Genomic DNA, 18496 nt, shown 5'->3' with positions numbered 1-18496 from the left:
CACAAACTGGAAAAACAGCGTGATTCTTTGCCAGTATTGCTCCTGGGACAGCCAATCTGTGGTGCTCGCAGTAGGTCATGAGTGGCTAAGATGCCAGCAAGGCAAGGGCAAGGGCAGACATGTGAAAAATGGCTGCAGGGCAAGGGGTGAGAGCTATGATGCTTAGCCAAGGTCGGAAGTGGTGTTTGAGGAATTCCTCCAGCAGCACCAGAGATCAGCAAAGATTAGGACTCAAGTGGAGGGCAGCATTTTTCTCCTTTGTAGTGGTCAGGAGAGACCAACTGAAGCAATTTCTTGGACAGCAGCCTGACCCAGGGTGACCATATACTTATTATTCCACCCCAGACACTGTTAATAACTGCCCTAAAACAACAGATGCGCCCAGGACCGTCCCAGATCTCCCTAGCCCTGATGGCATCTTCTTTCTTTTCACTCAGAAATTCCTAATCAGCCTCATTCTGCCTGGAAAGTCCAGCCTTTAAATCCTAAAGCCGCGTTAGCTATCCCCAAAGCTCCCTCTCACTCTGTCTCCCTTTTCTGGGAATGGTCAGCAGGAGGCCCCCCTCTGCCTCCAGACATGCCCTCCAGCACCCCCACATCAGCACCAATACTAGAGTAAGGTGAGGAAGGCACTCACATTGGGCTCCATGTGATAAAGGTGACAAAAAGCTCAGCAAACAAAACAAATTGGCTTTCAATGAAATCTTTGTTTAAAAAAAATCAAAATGAATGCCCCCCAAATCCGTGATGAGCAAAATACCAAAATTTTAAATAAAGGCAGGTTCAGCACCAGTCCTATGCCAGATTAGAGCCCAACACAAAAGAAAAGACCAATCATACTGATCTTATCTTTAGGTAAGATCTTGATGTTTCCTTCATATGGATTTTTGCATTAAGTTTTGTTTTTAAAAAACAATTGCCAAAGAATATGGGGGGAGGAGGGATAAGGGAGGGAGAAATGGGTGGAGGGAGGGGGTTTGGAGGGATCACTTCTGGGTTTATCTTATAGGGGTACAAGTGAATCTTTCTAAAAGTAGAATGTGAACGTTTTAAAACAATAACTGAGAAAATGACATGAAGGCTGTGTTGACCAGTTTGATGGAAGTATTTCGGATTGCATGTGAAAACCCCACACTGTACCCCAGAAGTGCATTAATGTACATAGTTACCATTCAATAAAAAAGAAATAAGTAAATAAATTTAAAAAAAAACAATTGCATTAAAATACTTCTTATCTTAATTCCTGAGTCTTTTGGTGCCCCCTTAAATCTTGTCCCTGAGGTCAGCGTCATTATACCTAAGAAACAAGAGCTGCCACTCAAGGGATCCACATGAGTGGAGGTGGGGGGCAGGGACGTGAGCACCTAGAACTCATGTTCACAGCACTCCTTCACTGAAACTGCCCTCTCCCTCACCCCAAATTCCCAACCAAATTCCACTTTCTTACAGAAACAAAGTGAAGAGCTGAGAAGACCCAGTGAAACCTTCTAATCCTTAACTTGCTTTCTTTTAAACATGAAATTTTTAACGCACATTGGAGTAGTGAAGTGACCCAGGGGAGTTCACAAAGCTGTCTGGAGCCAGCATCCGCTCGTCCCTTCATTTAACAGATGTTTATTGTTCCTCAGCTGCATCCTCTGTCCTAGGCATTGGGAATAGAACAATGAACAAAAGAGACCAGAGTCCTGGTCCCATGGAAGTTACATTCACGTGAGAGAAGGCAGGCAATAAGCGAGGAAACACAGATTCTCACGCACGTATATCAGACAGGGAAAAGGGATGGAAAAATTAAAGCAAGATAAGAGGAAAGAGAGTGATAGAGTGAGATAGAGGGGATTTTGATTAGTGTGAGATGGTCAGGAAAGGATTTCTAATACACTGGCTTTGAGAAAACACCAAATAAAGTAAAGGAAATAGGAAGCCGTGTGAAAGAGGGAGCTGGGAGTCAGTTCCAGGCAGGGGTTCTCCGCTTTAGCCCCGTTGACATCATGGATGAGTTTTTGCTGTGGGGCCTGACCAGGGCTGTACTGCAGGATGTTCAGCTGGTCCTTGGCCTCCACAAACTGCATGCTGGTAGCACCTCCCTCATCATTGTAACAACCAAAAGTGTCCCCAGACATAGCCAAATGTCCTCTGGGGGCTAAAATCTTCCCTAGATGGGAACCACAGGGCGAAGTAGAGGAAGAGCAAGTACAAAGGCTTCTCCCAGCTCAGAGTAGCACCACGGGCAGCCATCAGTCCCAGAACCACAACTCTGCAGAGCCAGTGCCACCAGGCACACTGCTGGTCCTCTGATTCTTGTCAGGCTGGCTGGTGGTCTCCTATCCACAACAGCGATAGCTTCCCGGGTGCACCTAGGTGTCCAGCCTCACACCCCTACATCCTGCAGAGCCCTGAGCTCCTCAGAAAGGTGGCTGAGGGTCTGTACCGCCTGTCCATCCCTCCAGGGGGGCAATGCTCTCCCCAAGTGCTCCAGGTTCAGGGCCAGCTCTAGAGAACATGTTCCCAAGTACAGCCCCACTGTTGTCCCCTGTGAATTACCCTCTCCACATACTGAAGGGTGCACAGCTTTCTCAAAGGGACAACATGTGATGAAAGTTCACCTTCCACTCAATTAACCTTGAGAGAGAGGTTTTTATTTTTTTTTTCCTTTTTCTTCCCCAAGAGACTTTTTTTTTTTTTTTTGATGACCTTTTTGAAGCATCTTATTTCTGGGCAAAAAGCCAAATGATACACTCTCTTCCCAGCTGCAGGGCTGTTGCAGATTTCAAAGCTGAGGTAAAGACAGCCTTTGGAATAAATGCAAGGTGGGCAGTGGGGCCGGGAAACGTGATGAAACGCCTTATTATTCTAGCCAAGATGTGAGTGCCTAGAGGGATGGAGCCTTCGTGGAGGACGTGCCTGCAGGACTGGCGAGACACAGGGACCTGGAGACCTCAGGGCTGCCAGGAGCTCCCCCCAATTAGGGAGCACACATGAATACAAATTTTAAAAAATCAATTCCGCTTTGGGTGAAAGTTGAATATTAATAAGTCATAACAAAGCACATCTTGCCTAGTACTTTGCAATATACAGAGGGGTTTTTTTTAATATTTAGTCTCATTGAGTCTCAGATTTAGCTATCAAATGAGACTGAATCTTATTTAAGAGTGGATCAATAGAATACAATAAATAGCAGTAGCCCTGTTTCAGCCAACTTAAACAATGATATCCAAAAGCCCTCCTACCCAACTAGATGAGCAGTTTGGGGCAGGTCCCTGGGGGTGGTTGAGAGAGGAACAGCATGCAGGGGTCTCCAAAGTCAAGTGCATGTATGTTCAGAAGGGGAAAACAAAAAGAAGAACCCAAACCAGCTTCATTTATTCATAGAGCTTTGCCGTTGACATCTGGGGTGGCAAAAGGAGTTCTATGAACGTGGCCAATCTTGCTTTGAACTGCAGTTGTGCTCTGTCTCTCTGAAGCCCAGAGGCGGCTGAGAATTCTAGAATCCTGGGAGCATTGCTTGAAAACAACAGGTTAGAGGCCATGGTGGTAGTGTGCATGGGGACCAAGGCTTTGTGATTGGAAGTGGGAGATTGTGTCAGTGAAAAAGTCAAGAGACCCACCCAGCCAAAAGCATAGGCTCAGGAACTGGACCTCTTGGGTTTCTAGTCTAACTTCAGCCCTTACCATCTGTGTGACCTTGGGCAGGTCACTTTACCTTGCTGTGTCTCTGTCTTCTCATCTATAAAATGGAGATCATGACACCACCTACCTCTGGGGTGCAGGAGGAGAAGGGACTACCTACTGGGGAGCCAAGTACCAAGAATCAGGAGTGAAAGTTGCTGAGAGAGGTGCAGAGAAGCTATGGACACTCCACACGTGAGCTCTCCTAGGAGTATGGCATCAAGAGAAAAGCTGATGTGTGTTGGGGTTCCGCTCTGGATGTGAGAAAGCAAGAAAGAGCCTGGGCTTGGTATTTCAGGCTTCATCCCTGAAGGGAGATAAACAGAAGAAATCCTCCCCGAGGGCTCTACTGCCTGAGATCTGCCATCTGCAACCCCTTGAGTAGAGCCGACGAAATCTGAGCAGCATGAAGGAGATTTCTGGAAGGGGTTCATGGCAAAGGGCATTAATGTAAAGGCATCTCTTAAGTCCTGGCCCCTCTCATTAGTCTCCGTTTGCTGTCTTGGGGTCAAGCACCAGTAATTTGTCTTCTATGAAAATGTTCTTCTTGGAACATTAGGGAATGGAAATTGGCATCATAGCAAAACCCAGAGAGGCTTGCAGATTCTGGACAGGAAACCCAGAAGATTCTGACATTTGGGGACTGAATTTAGAAGGTAGAGGCTCTCATACTCCAATCTCTCTCGTTTTAATTTGTGGCTCTGAGCAGGGCTCTGAGGGAAACACTCCTGGTTAATCTTCCGTTTGCCACGTCTCCTTCCTCTACCCCTTAGCCATTTCCCACCAGGGTCATCATGTCACCCCACCTAAGTCTACTCTCTTTGGTCAGCACCCCATATCTTAGGCGCTTCCAACTTCCTTTAATACTCAAACTGTGCTTTAAGACAGTCATTGGGGTCTGAGGCATGGAAAGACCAGTCTCATGACAATGGAAGTGATGTATTCTGTTCTCAGGAATAATCCCATCTGAAAGGGAATAACGCTATCTTAACGCAGTGATGATTCTACCTTGGCGCCATGTAGGCAGCCACACAGCCAGGCAGAGGAGACAAGGAGAGGTGCGAGCCCTCACGGATAGTACTCCATGCCCCATACGCTGACTCCTCACCTGTCCTCCCCCCACCCCCTCCCTGGGGTGCCCTCCCAACACAGTCTTCTTATTAAGGTGCAATCCCCACACATGCACACTGGGGTTGCCCATTGCACCTCGGGGTGGAGTCAGCCCAGAACTTGTAATCCACTGGACCTTTCTGACTCTTCCAGAAAGCCCTCCATGAAGAGAGAATTCTTCTTTGTGGAAATTCTGACTTATAGAAAAACAGGGTTGGCAGTTCTGGGCTGTAGGAAGCTAAGAAAGACCTAATGACGTCCACAAGCTCCAACACCAGAAGCCCTACATAAAGAAAATATCAATAATATTTTGTATATCTTAAATTAGTAATAGTGGGTACTAATGGCTTCTGTACTATTAATTCCATTCACCATACGTCCCTGCCTGCGTGTCGTCCCCTGCAGTTTTAATGAGATACTTGCAAATCCATTTTTCTTTGTTGCAGAAAGTACTCACCCCGAGAAGCATTTGGAATGAGTGGGCCGGGACTTTGGGTGTCTTTAAGATTTTATTGGAGAGAGAAAAGGCCTTGCCTTGGCTTTACTTAACTAATTTGGTTGTGCTGAGGGGGTATTTCTCAAAGCCTTTCCCAAAACCTAGTGCCCTAGGCCCTGGCACGTCCTACCAATACTTCCTACCAGATTTCAGCTCCTCCCCCCTCACAAAGGCCATCTGAAGGCAAGATTAAATTGTCCCCAGTTTATCTTTATTGCATCCCAAAGCTCACTCCTCTCTTCCACCCACTATATCCCTGTTTTCTATTTTCTGCTCTACTTTTCTCGGGTCCTTCTGTTCCTTATTATTCCCAGCACTGAGAATTATAGGTCCCAGGGGCCGCTGGTTGCTGAGCAGATGAGCAGGTACATCGGCGTCTACTAAAGCCTGTCTTGTATTGAGGGAGCTTATACTGGGACTGGTGTGATTGTGGTTGTCTTTCAGAGATGCTCTTTTGTATTGAGGGACATTGGACCATGTACGAGTGACCTTACATGGTAGACAAGAGCCACCTAGAGTGGCTGTGACTGAGTAACTTATCAATGAGAAATGCATTTGTCTTTCTTCCTCGCCTTCTGGGACAGTCTTCTGAGCCATCCTTCTGTAGCACCAAACTTTTTCTTAGAACCTCATCTGATTTATGAGGCAAAGCCCCAGGATCTGTCCCTTAACTCTGCTAGGAAGCTTCACACAGACTTTTGAGATCAAAGTGTGTGGAATAGTTTAAGCTCTGTAAAGAGGTGGTTCTGAAGCAAAGCCACGTGTGTAGTCAGCACCAGCCTCGTACTTGCACAGAGCCTGTCATTGCCTGTGTGATGTGACATGAAGGGCAACCAAAAGACCTTGAAATTCCACCCAAACTTATTTCCCTCACAAGTGTTTAGAATGACATCATTGGAGAATAATCATATATTCGTATTAAGGAGCATTACTCATCTTCAGAATTTTTTAAGAGACGAAAATCCAGAAGGGATTGCAACTCATCAGTTCGTCGTAATCACTGTGAATTCATGCTCGGTTGTTTTCCTCCCAGGTAGCATCTGAGGTGGCAGGGGGCCTTGGATCATTGCTGGTGAGAATTCAAAAGGGGAGATGAAGTCGGAGGAACACAGAAGGTGGGCAGAAAGTATAGGAAACACAATTCTCCCAGCTGCCAGTGTTACCTACAGCTGAAATGTGGCCCTCTTCAGGCACCAGAAAACATCAAGTTATAAAAAGAGTGACAACCTCCAAGCAAAACCAATCAATGTTTCTGTTTTCATAAATCCGTGGAAAACAACATTGCTTTTTCCCTCTTCAGCAATTTCAAACACAGGGCAAATATTTTCATGCTACTCTATAAATCTAGAATCTGTGGAACTGTAGGGAATTTCCTCTTCAACTGTCCCCCATAACAGCATCAAAAGGAAAATAAAACCTGAGTACAAAAGGCGTAGACTTTTAGAGCCAGCTGACTTGCGGGAACCAAGTCCTGGTTTCCATGGAGAGCCCACGGGCCGGAGTCCTGCATTCCGAGCAGGCCAGGGACTTGTACACCATGCGGCAGGGCCCATAAATTCCCCAGCTCAAGGGCCCCCTTGTGATGCTGTCAGGCCAGAGGTATATATTGTCCACCGGAGTCTGAGGGCTCTGAGATATATGATTTGAAACAGAGCCAAGGAGGAAGAGTGTAGTCGATCGAGGAGGCTGTTCGGCCTCAATGACTATTCCAGGTAATTGAAATATATCCTTTTAAGTACAGGGACAGTTTTGAAGTTTTAATTATTTAGGAGGAAAGCTTTCTAAATAGCAGAGTTTGCTTCCTTGAGAGGCATGTGGTGGAAAATCTTTGAAAAAAGGCAGCTCGACACCTGAATCCCAGTTCAATGCTTAGAATGTGAATCAATCTGCAAAGGTTTTGTTGGACTTAGGTTTTATTTTGTTTTGTTTTAACACCTTTGGACTTTAATCCCCTCACCTGCAAAATGGGATAATGCCTAATGTGCAGAATTTTGTAAAATATAAATAAGTAAAGCTCTTTGCAAACCACTTGTTCAGTACGTGGTGTCTATTAGTCCTGCTGACATCATTACAGAGATTCCTTCCCTTTTCAAACAAAGCATGCCGAATGTGTGTTAGCTGTTCCTTTCCCTCAAGGTGATTATATTTGATCAATGTTCATTTTTACAGCAGGCTCTGATGTTAAAAAAAAAAAAAAAAAAAAGGCCCTTGGGAGCTCAGGAAGTACACAGCCAGGTCCACCCCCCCATATACCCCAATAAACATGACGGCTCTGACCATGACCGTACTGTAGACAGCCTCTACTCCCTTTGCTCCCTCGAATCTGGATTCCCTGTAAACTGGGCAAACATGGAAGCAGCTGGGTAGAGTGGAGAGAAACAGGGAGGTCTCTATTCTTAGCAAGCCTGAACTCCACATCCAGCTCCCTCACCTGGCAGCTGAGTGACCTTGGCCTCCCACAATCTCAGCTAGGCATGCAGGTGGCAATGATGGTGAGGATTAAGGCAGACAACTCAGGGGAAGCCGCTAACACAGGGCCTGGTGCATTGCAGGTGCTCAACAGTGGCTACCATTATTAACCAAGGCCACAAGGGAAGAACAAGAACATTCACCTGCAACTTGACACTTGACACTTGACACTCAGCAGAGAGCATGATTTGGTCATAGCCAGGTTTGTAGGACACTCCAGAATCCTTCAGTCATCTTTTCTTCCTGAATTCTTTCATTTACAGTTGGAGTTTTCCCTCTGTGGAGAGAGGCCTCACCAACGCACACAGCAAGGTCCTAGTAGGGGGTCGAGCTAGCCATTGAACCCATGGATACAGAGGTCTCCGAAGGGGACACAGTACAGAGGACATGCACTAAACCCCCATGTGATGAACCCAAGACACCTGGCGGGCCCTCAGCAAAAGGCTTGTTGAATATGAGTAAGCTCTTTATGACAGGGCTTGGCTCCATACTGATGGAGACTGTCCATGCTCAGAACCAGCTGAAAAGACACAAATCAGGCCAGGGCCATTAGCCCTGAACACCCTTTCTCTAAGATCTCTGATTGCTAGGATGCTCTGTGAGGTTAGCTGACCAGTTAGATGGCCAGGTAGAAGGACATATTTTTAAATAAATGAGATATTGGAACTCTAATACCTAATAATCCAGTGACCTGAGCAGAATCATTTGTCTCCCTAGGAGCTCAGTTTCCTCCCTTGTTAAAGGATAAGAATTCCACCTTGCCTACACAAGAGTGTAGTGAGAATGCCATCAGGAGCCTAAAATCCCAACTTCTTGTCTGGCCTTTGCTGCCAACTAGCTGGCTGACTTAGGGTAACTCAGCCTCTCTGGACCTCAAATTTCTCATCTCCAGAATGAAGAGCTGAGAATAAATCCCCTCACAAGTCTCTGGTAGCTCTAAAACCCCATCCATTTCAGAGACAGAGGCAGAGAGAGAGAGAGAGAGAGAGAGAGAGAGAGAGAATGTGCCAGGAGGTAGCTGTGACTCTGTTTAAAGATCTGCACAGCATCCGCTGAATGTGAGGTCAGCCCCCAGCCTGGGACCAGGCGTGCTGTCAACTTTCACTGACGTCTTGTGGCTGAATTAATTATAAAATCTCACGTAAGATAGATTCCAAAGGCCACCGTTTTAGAAAAGAAACAAAGGAATAAAAACCGGGAGGAGTGGCAAACGTCAAGGTGGTGGTGCGTGTTGTGATGGCTACCACTGCTCCTTGCACGCTGCTCCGAAATGCTACGAAATCTGGAGGGGCGTTTGCAAATCTGCCCACTGTCAATTGCACTCCCAGAGCAGTCCATCTTCCTGGGAGTGCGTGTGACCTTTGCAGGTTGTCACATCCTGGGCACGGCACCAAGTGATCCTCCATGGGGGCTGGCGTGGAGGAGCAGACCCCGGGCTGCAGGGCGGTGCAGGCAACAGTTTCCGGGCCCCGTGCCAAGCTCCAGATAATTGCCAGCAGCGGGAGAGAGGTGGCCGAGGTTGGCGGAGCCTGTCTCTGACAGATAGATTGTCCCCTTCTTGCCATGGCAGCATCACAGCAGTGAGAAGGGGGAGGGAAAGCCAAAGTGTGCACAGGAGGAGGGGCAGGAGGAGACTCCGAGGGCGAGAGACAGACAAACAGACGACAGCCGGAGCAGGAGCAGAAAGACAGACGGGAGAGGGCGGCCACAGAGGTGCCAGCTGAAGAGAGAAAGAAACAGATACAGAGTGTGACAGACAGAGGAGGGCTGGAGACGAGAAAGAAACCCAGAAACAAAGGAGAGGGGAGGACGACGCCCTTCCTGTCACAGAGCTTCATGCCATCGTGAACCTCTGGAGATATTTGGGGCTCAGCAAGGGAAGCCGAGACGCCGGCATCAACTGCATGTGTGTGCGGAAAGAAAAATAAAAGGAAGCGCTCAGACCAGCTCCTTGTCCCCACGGAGCCGCCTCACGGCAGCGGGGGGCAGGAGCAGGCAGCCAGGCTTGCCTGGCATTCTTACTCTGCCTCATCTCTCAGAGGCCCAGGACAGGGCAGGGACTGGGCATTGGCAGATAGTCCATGGCAGGGCTGGTCCTTCCTTCTCTCTGCCTCTGGGCCCCCATAGCAGAGAGTATCAGGTCATCGCACACCTGAGCCAGAGGCCTCCCTCCCTCCATCCATCTGTTCACCCATCCATCACTCCCTCCTTCCCCCAGAGCCCACCTCAAGAGAATCGTAAAAGCCTGGGACAGTGGGCTCCCAAGCTCAGCCCGGTGTAATGGGGAGGCCATTTAGTCCAGGAAATAGTTTCCTAGAGGGGAGGTAGGGGTGGACTCTGATAAGGACACTGTTGGCCGGGAGGCTGGCTGGGAGGCAGTCAGGAAGGAGGACCCTCAGTGGGCACAGATGTGCAGGAAGCCATATTGCTAAGAATGAGATGAAGTAACATCAGGCTCTGAGTATCAGAAACCTTTACAAGAAAGGAAAAGTGTTCCCTTCAGTTTCTAGGTCCCCCAAGACCTGTTAATAACAACAACTTAGTACTCACTCAGCACCTATCACGTGCCGGGCACTGGGCGAAGCTTTGTATTTTATCATCCACACGCCAGTAAGGTCTGGCGTATTATTATCCACACTTAGCAGATGAGCTGTGCTCATCCGAGTGCTTATCCCAGTCAAGTCAGAGTCTGTTTTGCACTGATTTACAGAGTCACTCATGCATCCTATTGCCTGGACATCCACTTTGTATGAATCCCTGAGCTAGGGCCCAATTACCAGAGAGGTGCAGTGGCGGGGGGTGGAGTGGGGTGGGAGGGCGGAGATGACAGGCAAAAATAAAGACAAAGAGAGAGAGAAAGAGAACTGCACCCAATGTGCGCAGGGTCAACCGGGAGAGACCATGTGCTCCTTTCAGTCGGATTAAGGCTGAGAATGAGCTGTGAAGGCTCAGTAGAGTGTGAGATGCTTTCTGAATGGGAGGGACAGGACATGAGTTTCATCCGAACTGGGCCTTGAGGCATGAGTTCAAAACATGGGGTTGTGAAGTGTGGAAGAGAAGATACTTCCCAGGTGGGTGGGATTGCCCAGTAAGGGCAGAGGTGGCAGAGTGGATGGCGGTCAGGGACCTTGTCTCCTACTGCTCGTGGACACCCTTCGAGCAAGGAGGGGAGCTGTCAGAGAGGAGACTAGACAGATAGATGGAGGGTGGATCAAAGGGAGGGTTACATTTGGGATGCAGTGAGTTGAACAGGAAAAGTCAGGCAACCCAACCCCCTGTGTGACCCTGAGGGAATGCATGGGCAGGGTCACTGATTCTTCCCTTTTGCAAACATTCATTGTGTACCCACCATGTACCGGCCCCATCTAGACAGATGGCACGTCAGTGAGAGACCCCTGTCCTTGTGAAGCTCTGATTCTTGCCCGAACACATGCAATTTATGCCTCATCTACATATAATGGAATAGCGTTCATGCGGGTAGAAGTTTCGGGGTACATAAGTAGACAGAAACTAACCCCCAAGGAGCCCACAGAGATGCTTTGTAGGGACAGACAGTCTTGGCCAGTCCGGGGACAATACGAGGGGACCTGGGACTTGTGATTGGTGAAGCCACTGAAAGAAGGGATTATATTAGCCAGAATTCTCTCCGTTGCAATTAACAATCAAACCGGCTCAAACAGTGGAAGGTGATTTATAGGTTGATGTAGCCAAGCTCCTGAAAGCCCAGGGCTGGGAGCTGCCCTCATGAATAACTGGACGTGGGGGCTTTAATACCACCCACCCCTCAGTCCCCATGTATGTTTCTCTGTGGACATATGTCATTTCCTCAAAGTGGCTGTCACTGAGAATTTGGCACAAGCCCCTACAGCCTCATATCCTGATAATTCAATAGCCAGAGAGAAAAGTTGGCTTCCTTTGTGCAGGTCCTCTTTGAAACTCATAGGGAAGGACTCAGACTGGTCCAGTGAGGCCACATGCCAACCTCTCAGGCCAGTCCAATAGCCAGAGAGGTGGAGGTTCCATGCTGCACCCAGGCTTGGTTACTTGGTACTCATTATGGTTAACAGGGACTGGAGGGGAAACGAAAATAATAGATTCTGCTTCTGGAATTGAAACAAATAAAAACTCAGTTACTCTGATGGGCGATCCCAGCATCCTCTCACAAGTTCCAGGTCCCCTCATATTGTCCCCTGGCAGCCTAAGACTTAATATAAGGTCACTCCTGATAAGTCTGGGGCATAAACGTTACTGTCCTCATTCCACCTACATACACAAATTAAAAAGTGATACAAGTGAACAACTTAGAGGCAGAACAAACATACTCTGAATGAGCTCTCCCAAAGGAAGGGAAAGTGGGCCACTCTAAAGACACAGAATGAGTGTTAGGAAGGAGGGGTCAGTCGGAGCAAAACCAGGCAGCAGCGAGTTCCAGGGCTCACCGGAGCTGCATCAGCAGAGCCCCCTGCCTACATTCCCAGAGAATCAAGGCAGGACACAGCACCTTTTCCATCAGCTACTACTCCTACCTCCCCACAAGATCAGGAGGCTTGGACAGGAGCAGTGCCTTCGGCTGGAGGCTCTTCATTAGCTGAAAAGTCCAGCCCTGCAGGAAATCCCAGTCTGAGGGGCAGGAATAATTTGAAAGGATGCAGGAGGCATCAAGCCAGAATGGTTCCCCAGGGGGTGGCAGGGCTAAGTGGAAACTCAGGCGAAGAAAACCAAATGGGGACCAAGTGGAGCCGTCATTCAGGGAAGAAAAAGAATGCTTACCATCAGGGAAGAGGCACTATCTTCACTAGGAAGGAGAAATCAAAAGCAAACTAAGGAGAAATTGTAGCAAAAAAAAATCAATGCTTTAAAAACACACTTACTCTTCCAGAGAGAACTTCAAGAAACTTAGGAGAGAGGCACAGCCGGCTCTGGTGTAAAGAATACTGGACTAGAAGCAGAAGCGGGGTGGCTCTGGCCTCCCGTGCACCAGTGACACACCATGTGTTCTTAGACCCTTTATTTCCCCATTTGTAAAATAAGTCAATGATCCCCATATTGCATACGACACAGAATCATGTGAGGATGTGCTGAGATGATGAAAGGGAAGCAGTTTTTAAAATATTAAGCAACTCTATTGTAACTAATTAGCCCAAGTGACTAGTTAGAAATTGGGTCACTCGAACCCTGCAAGGGAGGAGGCAGTGAAGGGGGCCACTGAAGGATTAAGATTCAGGTGAGCTGGTAACCTGTTAAATGGCACGGACAGAAGCAAGGGATTTTACATTTTATTTATAATGTAAAATGACTACTGAGCACCTACTATATTCCCAGTCCCTTGCAAGATGTCAAGGATGAGGTAGAAGCAGCACAGGGGAGAATCCCGGAGGCTCCCTGTCTATCTGATGAGATAAAACACGTACAAGTAAAGTGCAACTCACAGCATGAATTAAGATGAAAGCCAAGATGAGGTGCTGATAATAAATGTCAAAAGAGCTCAGCCTAGAGATTTGTGGACTGATGGGCGAGGGAGGGTTGCTCTGGAAGCAGGATTTGGGTAGGCAGGCAAGAGAAGGGAGAGAACATGAGGAAGGCAGCTCAGGTGCAGGGCAGAAGTGCCGTGGAGATGATTTGTGTGCATGGGCTGGCTACAGTGATGCTCGGGAAGGATGAAATGGTATGCAAGGTGGTACCAACAGGAAAGCATTTGGGAAAGGGCCTTGTGTCCAGGTTGCAGAAAGTCTTGACAGGAGGTGATGGAACTGACCAGAAAGGAAAGGGAACTCATCGGAGACTTTGGAGCAAATGAGCTGGCTTGACCAAGTGGTACCTGAGAAGAGGGATGGAGGGGCAGACGCTGAATGAACAGAAGAGGGGATGGCTGGCAGCCAAGTACTCAGAGAAAAGGAATTCAGAGACACAGAGGTGATAGGGGCTGACCAAGGAAGTGAGAAGTAATAAGGAAGAGTCGGCAGGCCTTTGTAAGGACCTGGGTTAGTCATGGCACTGGGTGACGGTGTAGTCATTGTGTCCTGGGCCTGGGAGAGGTTGAAGGCAAAGAAGGCTTCCCAGAGGAAACGACATAGTTTTGAAATCTTAGCAGTTATGTCCACGGGCTGCCAGAGGGAGTGAAGAGCATCCAGAGAGGGGAACTAGCAAAGGCAAAAGCGAGTCGGTGTGGAAAGGAGAGCCCCAGTTTGGGGGACGTCTCTGAACAGACGCAGAGTGGGAGAAGGCTGAGGGAAGAAGTAGGCAGGGTGAGGTCAGGGAAGAAGTCGGACTTATGCAGCAGGTGCAGAGAGCTAAGGAAGGATCGGTAGCAAAGAAAAGGAACTGTCAGATTGTCTTATAGCTGGTTGTACAAAGGTCAAGGAGTTGAAAAATAGTGAAAATTCCCAAACAGATTGTAATGCGGCTCCCAGTGTTCTCTGATTTCTCTAAACTGAAGGAAATGTGTTGCTCTGTTCCTCTAGCTCTGTCTCTGCCTTTTATGTTTATACGTACCGCCTTTCAGCTTAAGAAATATTGCTGCTACTTTCTTTTTGGAGCATAAATATTCATAATGCTTACAGCACCATGGTAGGTTGCAATCAAGTTTGTGTCATTTACTCTTGTGTGCCCTGAACTCAACCTTGTCTGATACACATCTGAAAGGAAAAGTAAACTCTCTCCTCTCTCATTTTTGTTTTTGTTTGGCTTGTTGGCCTTCATCGGTTACACCTTTGCCCATCCTTATATTTCCAACTTTGTTTTGTGTCGCTGCACAAAACTGTATTTTCCTTTGTAATTTAAACTGAGATTCTATTTATTTTGACTGATACATTGTTGCTTGTATTTTTGGCAATCATAGATATGTTTTTGACATAATGTGCTTTCTGCTTCTGTTGCTTTTTTTTTTTTATTTTTCACTTATGGTTTATGGCTTATTTTAAGTTGGCTTGTGTGTAGGTTCATACAGATAAGTCAGGAGGTTTTAATAATTTTGTTCTTTAATTATTTATCTTTATACTACTATTTACATTGTATCTAAGATTCTGTATGCTTAGTAGCTATTGCAACTCTGCAAGAGGATAAAACGTATTTATTTCCTCTTCTCTGGCCTCTCACTTTCCTGCCACACCCAATTTTAATTGATGGTGATGATGATTATATTCTACTAATATTAATTTTATAATTTTTAATATGTTCCTTTCTATTCCTTGATTCATCAGCCTTCAATGGTAACTTTTGACCTTTGCCAACTTTCTACCTTCTTTCTCTCCTCACCTTCTGAATTTTGTTAGTTTAAGCGATTTTTAAATATTATTATAGTTAATTAATATTTACATTGTTTTCTCTAACTGTAATTTCCATAGTTTTTTCTTTTAATACTAAACTAAATTCATTAAAAACTCACCACCAGACACGGTGCCCATAGTTCAGTGGTTAGGGCGCTGGCCACATACACTGGGGCTGGTGGGTTAAAACCCGGCCTGGACCTGCTATTCAATGACAACTACAACAAAAAAATACCGGGATGTTGTGGTGGTTGCTTGTAGTTCTAGCTACTTGGGAGGCTGAGGTAAGAGAATCACTTAAGCCCAAGAATTAGAGGTTGCTGTGAGCTGTGAAGCCACAGTACTCTAGCAAGGGCGACATAGTGAGACTCTATCTCAAGAAAAAGAAAACAAAAAACTCACCACCACACCTCTGCTATATTTTCCTCATTCTCTACTGGTTAGATAAAGTTCAGCCTCTAATTTCTTCAAGACCAGATTCAGGTAAACAATCTGTGGGGTTAAAAAAAAAAAAAAAAAACAATCTGTGGGGTTGAGCGTGAAATTTTTTAATATTTCTTATTTATTTTTAATAAGAAAACACATTTTTCCACATTTATTTTTAATGTGGAAAACTCTGAAACCAACTTTCTAATCCCCCTTAGAAAAGAAATGTTGTTTCTGGTTTCAGTTTAGTTTTGTTTGTTCATTTGAATGGCAAAAAAATGTTTTTGCCTTTGGTGTTGATATTTCTGTATCAATTTTTCCTGAGAGAGTTTTTATTTTGTTTTCTGTTTTGTTTTGCTTTCCTTTGTCTATAAATCTAAATATTTTATTTTTGGAAGATGTTTTATAAGTAAATTTCTTCCAATATATTCTCTATTTTTAGAATTCTTTTTCAAGTATTACATGTATGCACACACATAGATCTACTGTATCCACTGTCTTGCAAATCTTTCATATTCTGTTGCTATCCCTTTTGTACCATTCATTTCCACTGTGTTTCACTCACTTGATCAGTCCTGCTCTTGAGCCTGTTTTTGTATTTTGGGAAATATCTGTTCACCTTTTTGGTGTCTTTGATGGGTCTCTAATTTCTGTGACAACATTTTTGTTTCTCCTCCACTTTTTTCCTGAATTCTGCTAGCTTTGGGTTTTGTTTTGTTTTGTTTTGTTTCATTTTTTTTATTTCTTTGTTTGTTTGTTTTGTTTTGTTTTATTTTTTGCCCTTTTAGTTGTCTTGGCATTTCTTCTTTGAACATTCATTTTTTACAAGTACCTTTCTTCATTAAGGTCTGTAGTTTTTTTTATTTGTATGTTTGTCTAGGATAATTTTCTTGATGCTGTTTCCTTTAGCTTGATGGTGACATAATTTTGTATGCTTTCTTTCTCTACTTGTTTTCTCTGAGCTTTATCCTCTTTTCTTGTGGAATTCTTCTGATGATTTCTTTTTTACTTTGGTTCACCTTTAACTGAGATAAGCTTATTCTTAACCAGCTATTTTTCAGAACATTTATGGGAGGAAAAACTAGCCTATGATGCCATCTAGCACAGTCTCTCTTATTGATGTGTCCTGTGATCCAGAAGGTTATGTGTGTGTATATGTGTACATGTTGATTTTAGCCTTTGCTTCTTTCCAGGAGGGATTAATGTAGAACCATCTTCTCTGATTTGCCTCCGCAGAAGATACACTAGATGTCACATCCAGGTGTTTTCTTTTCTGTATCACCTCACCTGTTCTTGATGGAGCCAAGCACAGTACAGTGATTCTCCCACAGATAGCCCATTTGCCTTAGACTGGTTGTTCCCTAAAAGATGATGTTCTTTCCTCTTTGGCAGACTGTGCTCTGCCATATTTGTTTGGCAGAGCACGGTTGGCAGCAGACATCTTTTGGCATCTACCTGCCCTAGGTTGGAACATCATAGCTCTTGACAGCCCTTCTTCAAGAATTAACCTCACATTGGTGAGGTTTGCATTTCATTTCTTATTTTCTTTATTGTTGTGAAATAAATTCAAAAAGATGTGAGTGGGGGGGCAGCACTTGTGGCTCAAAGGAGTAAGGTGCTGGCCCCATATACTGAAGATGGTGGGTTCAAATCTGGGCCTGGTCAAAAACTGCAAAAAAAATGAGTGGGGTTGTCTTCCTAACACTGTCTTAAAAGTAAAGGCCACTCTGAGAAGGCCATACATAATGATTTTGCTCCCCCTAAATCTCTAGCACCTATTACTGTATCTGAAAACAGGGACGATGCTCAATTAATATTTGTTAAATGAAATGAATAAATGAAAGAATCAACAAACAATTCTTGCATGTCAAAGTTGAAACACAGCTTCATTTAAGGCCTCTCTTCAAAAGAATGTTGGCCATGAACTCTCTTGGTTCCTCCTTGCAGCACTGTAATGAGGCCTACTTTCCAGGGTGTTTCTCATGATCCTGACATCTCCTGCCTACTTTGCTCCCATATTTTGTTACTTTTTTTAATAAGAGTCTCAGTCTGTGCCCTGAGTATAGTACCATGGCATCAGCATAGCTCAGAGCAACCTCAAAATCTTGGGCTCAAGTAATCCTCCTGCCGCAGCCTCCTAAATAGCTAGGACTACAGGTTTGTACCACCACACCCAGCTAGTTTTTCTATTTTTGGTAGACACAGCATCTCACTCTTGCTCAGGTTGGTCTTGAACTCCTGAGCTAAAGCAATCCACCTGCCTTGGCCTCCCAGAGTGCTAGGATTACAGGCATGAGCCTGATTACAGTGCCTGCTCTGGTTATAACTTCTGAGGATTCTGCTCTCAAGCACTATCTGAGCCAAGTCGGAGTGCCTAGAACACATGAAATGGTGACTTCCACAGGAACACTTCATCTAGTGCTTTTTTTTCTCATCCAGTATCTAGCCTCTGTTTTTATGGGTACATTTTGAATTTGTTTTTCCCTGGATTATTTCTGATATTGGAAAAACTCTGTATTTGCTTTACCATATATCTTCAGAAAATTAAAAGCACAATGATTCTGATCTATCCCCTTTGGGGGTTAAAAAAAGGAAATAATCATTCATATTACCCTCTGCACTAGGTTCCTGAGCCCCCAAATATCTGGACTCTATCCAGACATAGCCAGGGAGAAAGAATCCTTTGGGGAGCAAAACATCACAAGACATGGGCACTTATCTCAGCTCTTGTAGATCTCAGGAGTATGTTCAATGTGACTGTGAAATGTGGCAGGCCTCCCAAGAAAGGATCAGAGTGGCTCAGTAAGTAGAGCTGGCAGAGCCCAGGTTTCTCCCTGGTTTTCCTTTCAAAAGAGAAGGAGCCTTTGATTTGAGTCCTCTACTTCTTGCATCCCCCAAGAATAATAAGTATATCCCCGACTAGTCTTATGCTTTCCATGTGGATAAAATAGGCATTTGGGAAATACATGTGTTCATTTCTGTTTTCCTTGGGTCCACATGTAACATCAAAAACTGTCCTACCTGTTTCAAACACTTTAGTGTTTCATCCCAGGCAAGATTCCTC

Source organism: Otolemur garnettii, unplaced genomic scaffold (genome assembly GCF_000181295.1).
Source record: "Otolemur garnettii isolate 467f Iridium unplaced genomic scaffold, OtoGar3 scaffold00012, whole genome shotgun sequence".
In the NCBI taxonomy this organism is placed as follows: Eukaryota; Metazoa; Chordata; class Mammalia; order Primates; family Galagidae; genus Otolemur; species Otolemur garnettii.
Note: the sequence above shows the minus strand (reverse complement) of the source record.